Raw genomic sequence first — 14566 nt, 5'->3', positions numbered from 1 at the left:
CATTGCAGTGAAATTTAATAAAAATAACTGCATAACATAAAAAATGCGTGTGCAATATTTTCCTTAAATTTGTTTATGCACGCCAACAAAAGAAATAGTTACTACAAATTTAACAAATTTTTGCTAGTAACAAAAAAATAATCAAAACTAAATTGTTCTTATATTCTTCATTCTATTGCACTCTCTAAATGATTTTGTATGAAAGAGTATGTGAGGCAATATTTCTGAAGATGATGCATGGTTTTGTTTTTGTATATTTTTCACAAAATATTTGATTGCTTTTCTGCACATGCAGTGCATAAATTCTTTGAAATTATTACTTCTTATTTTTCAAGCATTTAATTATTGGCGTCGTGTTAGTTGCCTACTTGAGCCCTTGCTTCCCTCTCTTGTCCTGTTTACAGTTATAGCGTGCGTACGGTTGTAGTCATAGACGAAAAAACCAAAACCAAACATGATTTGAAGCGCACAGGGTCATCCATTAAATAAGATGGATTTTATTAATAATATATTTTTATTGTTTCTTTTATATATTTATTGTATTTTTAAATAATTATTGAATATATAATATTTTAATGTATGTTTTATATGTTTATTGTGTTTTTATGTTATTTATTTGTGTAATGTTATTTATACCTTATTTATGTACATACATATGTAAAACAAACGTTGTCTTCCGTCTTAGTTTTATTTGTTTTTGTTATTATTTTTGGAACAAAAACAATTTACGTAGTAAAATGCCTGCCTTGTAATCGCCAACATTACAGTAGGTTATAATATTGTATAGTACAAATAAAATTTATCTTTCTTATATTCCAAATTTATATTTTTATGTTATTTGCTTATAATCTTCAAAAATTTATCACCTTTCTTTATACACAAGTAAACATATGTATGCTTATATACATATGTTCACATGTATGTATATATGTTTGTAAATAAAATCTTTGTCCGAAAGAGTTGGGCGTGAAATTGTGTAGATTCTGTGTAAAGAGCGATGAGAGCGCATTAAATTCTATTGTCGGTAGTGCAAAAAAAATTTCATATTTCTCTTCTGCTCCGATACAAGCAGTCGTATATTTCAGTCTGCCTCTAACTTGCTACGATTGTGGACGTGTGCTGGGATTTTTTTTTTGTTCGAAAAGTCTGTTAAGTTCGAATTTACCGTACATTCGATACTATATATGTAAGATAATTAAAATATATATATAAAATAATAATTAATAAGTCACGTCTTAAAAAATAAAATCTGTGCAATCTTATTTAAAAAATTATAAAGTTAAAATATTGTTGTATTAAGAAAAAGCAAAAAATATAAAAAATAAAAGCAAGTAAAGGAGAAACAAGTAAACATCTGCTACAAATTTTGCCTGGTTGATTCATTGTCGTCGTCGTCGTCGTTATCGTCGTCGTTGTCGTCGTCGTCGTCGTCGTTGAAGTGTTTAACAAGACGTTTCGGTAAATTTTTAACTTTCCTAAGTTTATTAAAAACAGAATTTAAAAAAAATTGAATAAATAAGTAAATAAAAAAAATATTTAAAAGAAATAAACTCAAGTAAAATAGCTAAAGAAAGCTTGACGTCTTGTCTTTCGTACGTACGTTCGATTATATATTGTCGGTTTTTCATATTGTTTTTTATGCGGTTTTAACTGTTCGTCGCTTTTGTTGTCTTCTTCGTAAATCGTACTTCTTTAACGTATATCCTTTTTTTATATTGAAAAGTGTACTTTTTCTATTTAGTTATTTGTGATTGTTTATTGAGCTGAAATTAATGTGGTTGAATTATATGCGATCATTTTTACTTCTGTTTAATCAAAATGACAATTTATTTTACTTACTATTAATTCGCTAAAAATATAAATAATATATAAAATATTATTTCTTTGTGTAGATGAAGTTATTTTTTTTTTTTGTTCATAAATAGCATATTGAGCTGACCTTACCCTTACCTGAGCGTAGAAGTCATACAAATTGCAGATAATTTATTTTAAATGCAAAAAAATCTTGGTTTAAAAATATTTTCAAAAAATTATCTACTATTTTAATAATGAATCAATAATTGAACTCTATAACTATATATATATTTTTATTCTACTATATTTGATAGTTATTAATTGTTTAATTTTTTTTTCTCATTTTAGGCAACATTGTTACTTGATAATACCAAATAATAAATTAAGAAACTCAAGTGATGTATCACTTTAACTAAACAAAGAACTTGTCATTTCCCATTCTACACTATCCTTATTTTGCTTAGAAGAGCACCCACTGAATTTTGATACAAGCAGTAACAAGAAAGAAACAACATTAAGTTTGGACTCCCGCTAAAACATTGAAGACGTGTTATAACGTCTTGTATAAGAGAAAGGTTGACGTTATCATTCGTCCAAAATGGATGACGATCAGCAGTTTTGTTTGCGATGGAACAACCATCAGAGCACTCTGATCAGTGTCTTTGACAATCTTTTGACAAGTCAGACACTTGTGGATTGTACAATCGCTGCTGAAGGAAAATTTCTTAAAGCACACAAAGTTGTTTTATCAGCATGTAGTCTAATTTTGCAGTAAGTATTAAATAAATAATAAACAAATAACATCTATGCATATATTTAATTAATCATTATGAATTTTTTTTAGACCTTACTTCAACAACAATATGATAAACATCCTATTCTAATTTTGAGAGATGTTAAGTATCAGGAGTTGACCGCAATGATGGACTATATGTATCGTGGCGAAGTAAATATTTCGCAAGATCAATTAGCACCCTGGCAACATGATAGATCTCAGGATGAATTGTTACTGACAACACAAGATGCACAGCAACGGGACCCACAAGGTAAGTTCTAAATACGAAACATTCAAAGAAGAAGAACAAAGGCTCCGAGCACTACAAATAAAATATATAGTTAGTTATAGATATCAGGACTTTTTTTTAATAAGATCTGTAATTTTGAACAACGTTAGAATTAATATACTTGAAGATTAACATAGTTAAGTTAGCCAGAAACTTATATAAAAAATTTACTAAAGAAGTAAATATTTTTCATGTAACGCATTATAAAAATTTAATAGTTTAAAAAATCGCCTTAATATTTACAATATATTGCTAAATAGAATATCTGAAAGAATTTTATATGTCGTGCTCAAAAAGCTTTACATAATTAGTATCTTATGTTATTAAAGAAGAGAATTTATTTAAACTACAAGAAAAAAAACAAGCAAACATATATTTAAACAAGAAAAGACAAGCTGTGCTTTTATTTATAAAATCTAAAATTATTTTTCAAATTAGTTGTTTTTGTGTTAATATTATTATGTAGATTTTTGTAAAATATTTTTTGTTGTGTTTAAAATAAAAAAACTTACTTGTCTTTTCTTCTTTGAAATAATAAGAATAAAAATAATGTATTTAACTTTTAATATTATTTGTGCAAGTTGAAAGTAATATTTATTTATTACTATTTTTGTTACAATATTTTAACAACATATTTATGTTATGTATTGCAGGAATTTGCACACAAAATTGTTTTATCAGCATGTAGTCCATATTTTGCAGTAAGTATTAAATAAATAATAAACAAATAACATCTATGCATATATTTAATTAATCATTATGAATTTTTTTTAGACCTTACTTCAACAACAATATGATAAACATCCTATTCTAATTTTGAAAGATGTTAAGTATCAGGAGTTGACCGCAATGATGGACTATATGTATCGTGGCGAAGTAAATATTTCGCAAGATCAATTAGCGGCTTTATTAAAAGCTGCTGAGTCATTGCAAATTAAAGGTTTATCCGATAATCGCACTGGTGCACCGAAGCCTGAACATCATCGGGGTTTAAACATACCTGGTAGTGTCGGTGGTGGTTCAAGCAAATTAAGTTCTGGTTATACATTAGAACAAACCAAACGTGCACGTGTTGGACAATCAGGTATGGATTCACAAGATTTGTCTGCATCACGTGAAGGTTCTTCTAGTCCATCAAGACGTCGACGAAAAGTTCGGCGCAGGAGCATTGAAAATGCCATGACTGGTATGTATATTATATAAAAAAAAATCAATTTTACTTAAATGACTAAATAATGTTAATATGAATGTTAACCTAATATTTATTTATTTCATTTGCAGATATTCATGACAACTCAAACTCCTCTCAAATGCAATCTAATCAATCCGAATTACTTCAGCAGCCTGCAAAATTAGCTGGTGCTGGCGCTATAACAGCAGCTGCGGCACAAATTCCGACATCATCAACAGCATTATCGACAGGAATGAGTGTAGGTGCTACAGGAGCAACCTCAGGTCAATGATGAAGAAATGGGTATGGATGATTTAGATCATAATGCTGGTACAAGTCAAGGAGGAGAAGGATCTAGTCAAGGTAAATAATTGCATTTTATGTAGTAAAATTTTTAAGTCACTATAAAAAATTACCCAAACATTCTACAAAAAGTCTTAAAATTAAATATAAAATTTGTTGTAGTTGTAATTTATTGTTTTAACTTTTTTATTTAAAACAAGTTTCTTTCGTTATATTTTATATTACAACAAAATTAAATTTATTGTTTTAATGACGAGCTTAATTTGTTAATTGTTTAAATAATGCACAATTTTTAAATTATAAAAAAAATATATTTTGTTTTCACTAATTTTTGACTGTAGTCTAATCAGTACAGTACCTTGATTATATTATAATCTATCAGTATCCTGAAGAAAGACCATAGAATGTAATCGAAATATAAGTGAACATAAAATATAATTTTAACAAATAATTTAATAAGTTAGTTATATACTTGAACAATTAATCAATGATTTTTCAAAAATCTAAATAAATGAAATGTAATTTAAATTATTTAAGCCTTGCGTATAATATAAAATGCCACAAGTAAATTGTAGTTTAATGACTTGAAATTTTATTGTAATACATATTTCTAAGGATATATGTTCATTTCAAAATTTTTAAACACGCGTTTCTTCTTTTAGGCTACGCACCCTGGCAACATGATAGATCTCAGGATGAATTGTTACTGACAACACAAGATGCACAGCAACGGGACCCACAAGGTAAGTTCTAAATACGAAACATTCAAAGAAGAAGAACAAAGGCTCCGAGCACGACAAATAAAATATATAGTTAGTTATAGATATCAGGACTTTTTTTTAATAAGATCTGTAATTTTGAACAACGTTAGAATTAATATACTTGAAGATTAACATAGTTAAGTTAGCCAGAAACTTATATAAAAAATTTACTAAAGAAGTAAATATTTTTCATGTAACGCATTATAAAAATTTAATAGTTTAAAAAATCGCCTTAATATTTACAATATATTGCTAAATAGAATATCTGAAAGAATTTTATATGTCGTGCTCAAAAAGCTTTACATAATTAGTATCTTATGTTATTAAAGAAGAGAATTTATTTAAACTACAAGAAAAAAAACAAGCAAACATATATTTAAACAAGAAAAGACAAGCTGTGCTTTTATTTATAAAATCTAAAATTATTTTCCAAATTAGTTGTTTTTGTGTTAATATTATTATGTAGATTTTTGTAAAATATTTTTTGTTGTGTTTAAAATAAAAAAACTTACTTGTCTTTTCTTCTTTGAAAAACTCTACTATATAAATTAAAGCGAATCTAATTTTTGTGCTGATTTGGTTTTTCTTAACACTGCTTCCTACTAGACAATAAATAAATAAATAAATTAGATATATTAAATTGTTCATCACATACACACACATATATATTACACATGCCATTCACATTATTGAATTTTTGTATTTTACTGCTGATTCTCATCATAATATCTAAAATCATAAATTTCGTTTGTATATATATATTTACTTGCCAATATTTTTTTACTTTTCATTTACACAAAAAAAAAAAAACTAAAAACTAAAAATTAAAAATTAAAAACAAACAAAAAAAAATCGGTCTACGATATTAGAGACATTAATTCATATTAAAAATAATTAAATTCTAAATATTGTGAAAATTATAGTTTATTATATATAGTTAGGCATTTTTCATATATTTTTTTATAAATCTGTTGTTATTAAACAAAATAGGGTTTTTTTTCACAATTAAATTGTTAAAGCAACAGAACAGTATTGTTCCCATTCTTGTTGCTCCATAGATTTATTAGAGAGTCTCAAGACATTTTCTATGTGTAAAATTTTTAAAGCTTAAAGTGTTGTGTGTTAAAATTGTTCCATAAAATATTATTAAAAAAATATGTATAATACGCCTAAAATATATTATTACATTAGTCAAAAAGTTTTTGTTTTAGATAGTAATATGTAATAATACTCATTTAGAAAAAAACAACAAGCACACACACCACCACCTTTAATTTGTTAGTAAAAGCGTGAATAATGCAGTAAATCAAATCGTTAATTAATTTCTGTAGGCATATTTTTGTTTGTTGTATATATTGTATTTTTTTTATGTACATTATAAAACTATGATTTTGAAATAATTATGTACTTTTTTTTTCTTATATATTGTACATTTAGTACATTTTGATTTTAGCATATAATTTTGTAAAATTTGTTTGTTAAAAAATACGCATGCATTATATTTTTCAGCAATTTTTAATTTTATAAGATTTGTTTTAGTATAATTTTAAAAATTTTCATTTATTTTAAATACTATTTGGCTTTTATTTGGTTGACGGGACTAAGAAGTTATTTTATACATTCAAAAATTTGTAAACAAGTTTTTATTTCTATGATTATACACCGGTTAGGTGTTATTACAGTAGCTTTTTGTGCTAAACATTGAGCTCTGCTGTCAATTTATAAGAAATCGTTTGCGTTTCGGTTTAGATTTTTTTTATATTAATTATATATTCGATGATAATAATACGGATTTCCGGTTCTCCGGTTTTTCGGTTAAAAGTAATACAATTTTTAAACTACATTAATTTATTTTTTATTTCTTGTTCATTTGTTTTGTTATACAATTTGTAAGAATTAATTTACATTTGTTTAATACTTGTTTACGTAATATTTTTGTTTACCTTCTTAATCCAACGTACCCGGTTTTTTTTATTTTAATTTAATTATAGCAAGGTTTTGTAAATATGTTTGCACTTTTTTTAAAAATATTTCTTTTTTTAAAAAACTTTGTACCACTTTGTGTACCGGAATATTTGTCTTTTAATTTATTTTATGTTTTGAAATACAACTTGTACATGAAGTACTTTAATGTAGTTATTGTATATTTTTATTTATACATATTTTTATGTTCCAACACAAATTCACAATTTGATTGTTAATTTTAATTTACTTTTAAGATTTTTAATTTTTATGTCACTTTTCTCCCTTTTTTTGGGATACTTGATAATTAAAATTCGCTGCAAACACCTTTGTTATCGGGTGTTATGTATTGCAGGAATTTTTATTAATTTTTACACTCACGTCGCGTACTTTTTTGTTTCCGACATTAGCGTGAGTTTACTGTAGATTTTTTAGCACTCGCGTCGCATACTTTTTATTTCTGCATTTGTTACGAGTTTACTGTGGATTTTTTGAGCAAAATTTTCACACATAAAAAAATTTTGTGCACTCCCGAAATCTCGTTTTATATTATTTGAGATTTTTTTTATTATCGCCAGCCAATTTTGGTGCGTGAACTTGAAAAAAAAGTTCTCTGGAAAGCATGTTGTAGTGATAGGAGAACGCAAGATTTTGCCAAAACCAACCCGCAAACGACCATTGCGAACCAACAAACGATCATTGAGCACAAAGTAAGTGTTATTTATTTCATTAAATCTTATTTTGCACTTGTGTTGTGTTAATTTATTGTTCAGTGGCAAAAATGTACTTCCTTTCTGTCGAAAATTTTGACCAAGGTTGGTCTAATTTTGCAATAGGGTGAAAAAAAAACCAATCTGATCGTTTAAACTCACTTTAAGAAATAAAAATTTTAACATATTGTAAGAAATAGAAAAATTGCTTTAATAATTTTGACTTTTTTTTTAATAATATTTTATTTATGATTACTACTTATGATTATTTTTTTGAATTGTATTAATCTTATTTAACGAAAAGACTTATTAAATAATAATTAATGATCGAAGTATACATTATTTTTAAAATTTAAAAATACATTTATATAGATTTTATGATTATGACCTGATATTGTAATTATTGAAGTTGTAAAACAACTACTTTATGCGTTCTACAAACTCGTAATATATATACTCATACTTTGTTCATATTTAAATTAAAAAATTAATTTATTAATTTTAATTTGTTTCCCGCTGCTAAGTTTACACTGCGCTTAAATAGAATTACTACATATTTTATGCTTAAGATGTTGCGGTTACTTTAAGAAGTCTTTTACTCTTTTGTCAGTGAGACTTAAATGCTCAATCTGGCCGGTACCGCGCTGCATATTGGTCTAACCAAAAACAGTGTGGGAAGTATTCAGTGTATCAAGAGCAAAAAGCCACTTAGTATGCGTCGTTTTTGGCATATCGAAAAGTGTGTCCAATTAATTAATTAAAATCTTCGCCTTAAAGTATTTGTAATTCAAATTTCTTAAAAAGGTTGTGTGTCTGTCTTGCTGTCTGTCCAAAGCGACATTTTCGGTGACAGCGTATAAAGCTACTGTATTTGAATTTTAATTAGTAACGAATTTGTTGTTTTAATGTTTCTCACTAATTAATTACACGCTACGGTCAACAGAGTCATTACCAATCACACAGTTTTTTACACATTCAGTTATCAATAAAATTAACATTTTTCTCAGTTACATACATAATGAATAGAAAAGAAATATTAATTTTTGTTTTGGTAGATGAAAGTATTGGTGGTTTTAAGACGTTTGCCACCTGAGTATTTATATTATTTGTTAGGTTAGATAGGGTAGATGAATCATCTGATGTATAATAAGAAATATTGTTATTGTTGATGAATAAGGTATTCTTATAATTATGCGATAATATACCTGAATAATTTTTTTCTAATATGCTTTGTTTGATGATAAATTTGTTTGTGGTGCATCTATGGTTCTTGTTTGTGTGTCGATTGTTGATTGGTTGAGTTTTTTACGTTTGTTTGTGTTGATTGAGGTATTGTCAATGGAAGCATTTAGGGGATGATATGATGCTGAGGTTGTGTCATGCAGTTGGAATATAGATGTGTCTGAATCTGGAAATATTGATTTTAATAAGGTGTATTATTATTTTTCTATTATTTAAACACATTTTTATTAATTATTTAGTTCATGCGATTGATAGAATATATTATAAAATAGTATGGATTAAATTAATTTTATGATGAGTATAGATATTGGTAGATGTATATGTATGATTTATATGTAATAGATCTTCGAATACATATTAACATTAGAATTTTTGTGGATATATATCCAACTAGATTAGGACTTATTTTGATATTTAATGTGAAGAATATTATAATGATATTATGTATAAATTAATTTTATAATATTGTAATGAGATTATTATTATTTAGTAATTTATGAAAGATATTTTATGATTTGTAATAGAATATTGATATTGATAATGTTGGGATTTGTGATACTTACCACATATGGTTATTATTTCATTTTCTGCATCCTGATGATGTGATGAGTTTAACATTGGCATTGGTGGAGGATTAGTGGTATGAATTGGATTTGTTGAATCATCCTTGTTTGTGATTGATGAAATTGCAAGATTGGTTTGTTTTGTTTCCATTTTTTAGTTTTGCTTGTATCTGGAAATGATTTATATTTTATTATGAATCTGATGAATTAAAAATTTGAGATTATAATATTTAGATATTTAGGTTTATGTTGCTTTTTTGTGGTTGATATACAAAACGTTAAAATACGTAATTTTGTTTGATTATAATTGCGATGTATTAGTTAAGTTCTTTTAGTTCAATTGTTATTTAATAGATGGTTGGTCAAGGTTCGATATTCAATTATAATATAAAATATATACATGTTATATTGTGTATAAGAATATCTGGTATATAAGAAATTTTAATCAATTTATTTTAATTAATTGAGTACTATCATTATTTAATTTTTAATATTTGAACTTCAATATTCTAATGTTTACTGGTTTAATAATTTTTAATAATTCGATTTTATTTAATATTAATATTCTAATATTTAATATATTTCATATATATTAAATATATATGAAATATTTAATATATTTTTGTTTATGGCAAAAATAATAAATTCTATAAGATGTCGCAGTTCGCTCTTACACATTTCAGAGCTTTCGTTGAAGCATACCAACATTAGGTGTCCAATGAACACAATCCACATTTTCTACACACCGTATATTTTGTTATTATGATTTTTTATTGCTCCGTGTTGTTGGGTTTTTGTGCAAAAAAAAAAAAAAATTTTTTTTTTTAATTCAAAGTTGATAAATTGTATAATTAAACATATATATAATGATTGCTTTGCTTTAAAATGTGATATTGGTTTAATGTTTAAGTTTCGTGTACGTTAATATCTTTGGAAATTGATTAAAAGCAAAAAATAAAAAAAAACACTGAATACATTTACTGGGGATCAATTCAAAATGGAGTAATTTTCCGAAAAGTGTGTATACGTTTTTTTTAACATAAAGCATATTTAGCTAAGAATGAACAAAAATTTTACTTTTAATGGAAAATTTTAATAATTAATTTAACTTTAATAGTGGATTTCCCTTATTTGAAATGAATAATTCGTATTAGTGAAATAAATTTCAATCAATAGTTGTGTTACATAAGTACTTTTGGGCATGTTTTATTAGCGTCAGTTTCTGCCTAACTTTCCATAATAGAAAATAAATTTTTGATTAAATTTATAAAATTCTTAACAGAAATATGTTAATTTTCTTTAAAAATTATTTAAATTGAATATTTTTCGACATAAAGTGTTGCGGCCATTTTGATTTTTCCTGCAAAGTATTTTTTTTTTACTTTTTTTGTTTTTTTATTTTTTATTAATTTTGAAAAAGTGTGAAATTCGAACAGTTTTCTTTTTTCAACGATCAATAAGACGGCGGTGGAACAACGACGTTGGTGACGAATATAAACGAAGTCTAACTTTCGTCCGAAGTCGTTTTTTCTTCATATTTTCGTGGTGTTTTAGTGTGCGTTTCAGTTTCGGTTTCTTGATGTTTTTGTACGAAACTTTATATGCGATTATGAGCATATGGTTTTTTGGTATGTGTTTCCCTCTCAATTTGCGATGTGCTAAGTCCCAGCGGCACCATTATGCCAGCGCTGAAAAAGTAAGCGAGGAGGTAATAGCTCTTCGTTTTTATTTTTCTTTGTTTTCGACATTTGTGTTTGACATAGGCAATTTCGGGGTTGAAATTATAAAAGTATGAAGAAGAAAAGCATATGAGTTAAGAATTTCTTGTTTTGCCTACATTGTATACATTTAGTCTGCTTTTGATTTTAGTGAAGTGCGTGCAGTAAACAATTTTTAATTTTTAAAATCAAAATAAAATCTAAAAATATAAATAAAATATAATGTGTGAATTTATCATAAACTCACTGTAAGTATATGCAAAATTAAGTAAATATATTTAAAATGATAATTGAAATTTTTGTTTTGTATTATGTAGATGCTACTGCGTCAAGAACAAGTCATTCTAAAGCAAGTGGTAAAATGTAGTCAGCTGTTTCAATTGGAAAATTTTACAATTCAAACTGAGGAGGATTTAATTCAATTTAATGAAGAAATCACTGCCGTTGAAGTAGTTGTAAGTTAAATTATATATGTTTCTTACTTTCAATTTCAACTTATTAATATATTCACATGTAACAATTTTATTAATTCAAACATTTCTTTTCATCTATTACGTTATTTATACATAGACTGCATCAATGAGACGCGTTATTAAAAAACAACCAATTACGCGAAAGATTTCGTGGAATTTTGGAAAATGGTACCCAAGACAAGAAGTCCTTAAGAGAGTTAGAGAATGTGACAGCAGCACTTTTTGGTATGGTATATTGTACATAATTAACTTTAGCGTATACAATAACATACTTTTGTATTTACAGATGCTTTAAGTACAGATGGTAAGCCGGGACAAGTGATCGAGTCGAGTCTGGAAATCTCTTCAAGGTTTTAGTAACAATTTCACAGAAAAATATTCATATATATAAGTATGTTATATTTTTTTATGTAAATATTAATATTTTAATTTTATAAAACATAAATATAAAATATAATTTATTCAAAAAAATTTATAGTATTTTATTTAAAAATTAATAGCATAGGTAAAATTGAAAATTTAAGCGAACATATCAGCGCTGATATGTTGCATTACAAATTCGAAAAGGTAAGCTAACATGTCAGCGCTGATATGTTCCATTACAAATTCGAAAAAGTAAGCGAACATGTCAGCGCTGATATGTTGCATTACAAATTCGAAAAGGTAAGCGAGCATGTCAGCGCTGAAATGTTGCATTACAAATTTGAAAAGGTAATCGAACGATTCAGCGCTTGCCCGCAATGACATGCACGTGTTAAAGTAATTAGGAGTTTCATTTGAATAATCAGCGCTAGGCATTACCATTCAGCGCTGAGGGAATCGATTCCCTCAGCGCTGAAAGTCCCGCTGGGTATGTTTAAATGCCCTGCAATGTTTGAATGTATTTGTTACACAAGCAAAATACACTTACAACACCCCAGCGGGACTTTCAGCGCTGAGGGAATCGATTCCCTCAGCGCTGAATGGTAATGCCTAGCGCTGATTATTCAAAGGAAACTCCTAATTACTTTAACACGTGCATGTCATTGCGGGCAAGCGCTGAATCGTTCGATTACCTTTTCGTATTTGTAATGCAACATATCAGCGCTGACATGTTCGCTTACTTTTTCGAATTTGTAATGCAACATATCAGCGCTGACATGTTAGCTTACCTTTTCGAATTTGTAATGCAGCATATCAGCGCTGATATGTTCGCTTAAATTTTCAATTTTACCTATGCTATTGATTTTTAAATAAAATACTAAAAATTTTTTTGGATGAATTATATTTTATATTTATGTTTTATAAAATCAAAATATTAATATTTACATAGAAATATATAATTTATTTATATATCATATTAACTTATTTACATTTTAAATTATTTATATATAATTATTTACATGTTAATTTATTTAAATATTATCTCATTTACATATTAAATTGTTAACATATTTTCATATTAATTTATTTAAATATTAACTTATTAATATCACCATTAATATGTTCAGCTGTACTGCAGGAAGGTGTTGTTTTCGTACCAAAATTTTGAAAATCATTTTCTATAAAAGAATAAAATATTTTAATAAATGCACGATTAAAATTCCCTGTTTCATTTATACCTTCTTTTTTAAACGATAAAAATTCCTCCTTTTTCTTTTTCACCAAACATTTATAATGTCTTACAGTATGCATCTATATAATATAAAACAAAAATTATAATTATCATTTTAAATATATTTACTTAATTTTGCATATACTTACAGTGAGTTTATGTTAAATTACAAATTATATTTTATTTATATTTTTGATTTTATTTTGATTTTAAAAATTAAAAATTGTTCACTGCACGCACTTCACTAAAATCAAAAGCAGACTAAATGTATACAATGTAGGCAAAACAAGAAATTCTTAATACTCTCATATGCTTTTCTTCTTCATTCTTTTATAATTTCAACCCCGAAATTGCCTATGTCGAACACAAATGTCGAAAACAAAGAAAAATAAAAACGAAGAGCTATTACCTCCTCGCTTACTTTTTCAGCGCTGGCATAATGGTGCCGCTGGGTAATTTTTATTCATTCTACTATTTGTTCTCTCATAAACATACACAAACATAATTTGATGGATTTCATCATAAATGCAATGTTGTCACATTTCTTAAAATACTTAAATATGTGCAGAATGTTTAAAGAGCATATTACATTTAAAAAAAGTTTTTAGTTTTATTAAACCCAATCATTAACATCTATTAAAAGTTTCTTTTGTTTACATTTGCACACGTGCGTAAAAGCTTTAGTAATTATTTTTTTTATTATCTATTTTGTTTAGTGTTTTTTTTATTCTGATCACAATAAAAATATTTCATTACTATGAAAAAAAATACGAAACATACAAATTAAATAAAAACATTCTCTTAATTCAATATGTCTAAATAATAATAATTCATTAAACAGAATAATATAACAATTTTGCATGATTTGCATAAGGAATTATTTGAAAATAATTTCTGTTGTACGAATACGAGAACGAGTACGCGTAATTTTACCGTACATTGTCTATAAAGTTTTGTTGTAACATTGAAAAAATATTGTAAATTTTTTGCATTGCTATTTGCTGTTATTTACGATTTAAAAAATTTTTGTTGCATTTATCATATTGAGTGGTGCTCGTGTCGGTTATCTTCATTTCTTGAACTTCGAATTTATTACTACATTTTTGGTTTATCATAATCAAACGTAACTGTAAATAAAGAAATTTAACATGAATCGGACTAGAAGAAAAATTGAACGCCCAAAGAATCTACTCAACCGTAATATATTTTCG

At 26.3% G+C, this 14566-nt stretch overlaps 1 long non-coding RNA gene and 1 pseudogene across 1 annotated transcript; both read left to right on the top strand.

The window, feature by feature from the left end:
* Positions 1 to 1167: 1167 nt before the first annotated feature.
* On the top strand, positions 1168 to 5140 carry LOC119684020 (annotated as a pseudogene).
* A 6566-nt stretch (positions 5141 to 11706) lies between these two features.
* Positions 11707 to 12082, top strand: LOC119678888. Its single transcript, XR_005252372.1, has 3 exons — positions 11707 to 11743; positions 11859 to 11986; positions 12048 to 12082. It is a non-coding gene; the product is annotated as an uncharacterized LOC119678888 (long non-coding RNA).
* The last annotated feature ends 2484 nt before the right edge of the window (positions 12083 to 14566 follow it).

Source organism: Teleopsis dalmanni, chromosome 2 (genome assembly GCF_002237135.1).
Source record: "Teleopsis dalmanni isolate 2A chromosome 2, ASM223713v2, whole genome shotgun sequence".
NCBI classification, from domain to species: Eukaryota; Metazoa; Arthropoda; class Insecta; order Diptera; family Diopsidae; genus Teleopsis; species Teleopsis dalmanni.
This window is presented reverse-complemented; position numbering and strand designations above follow the sequence as displayed.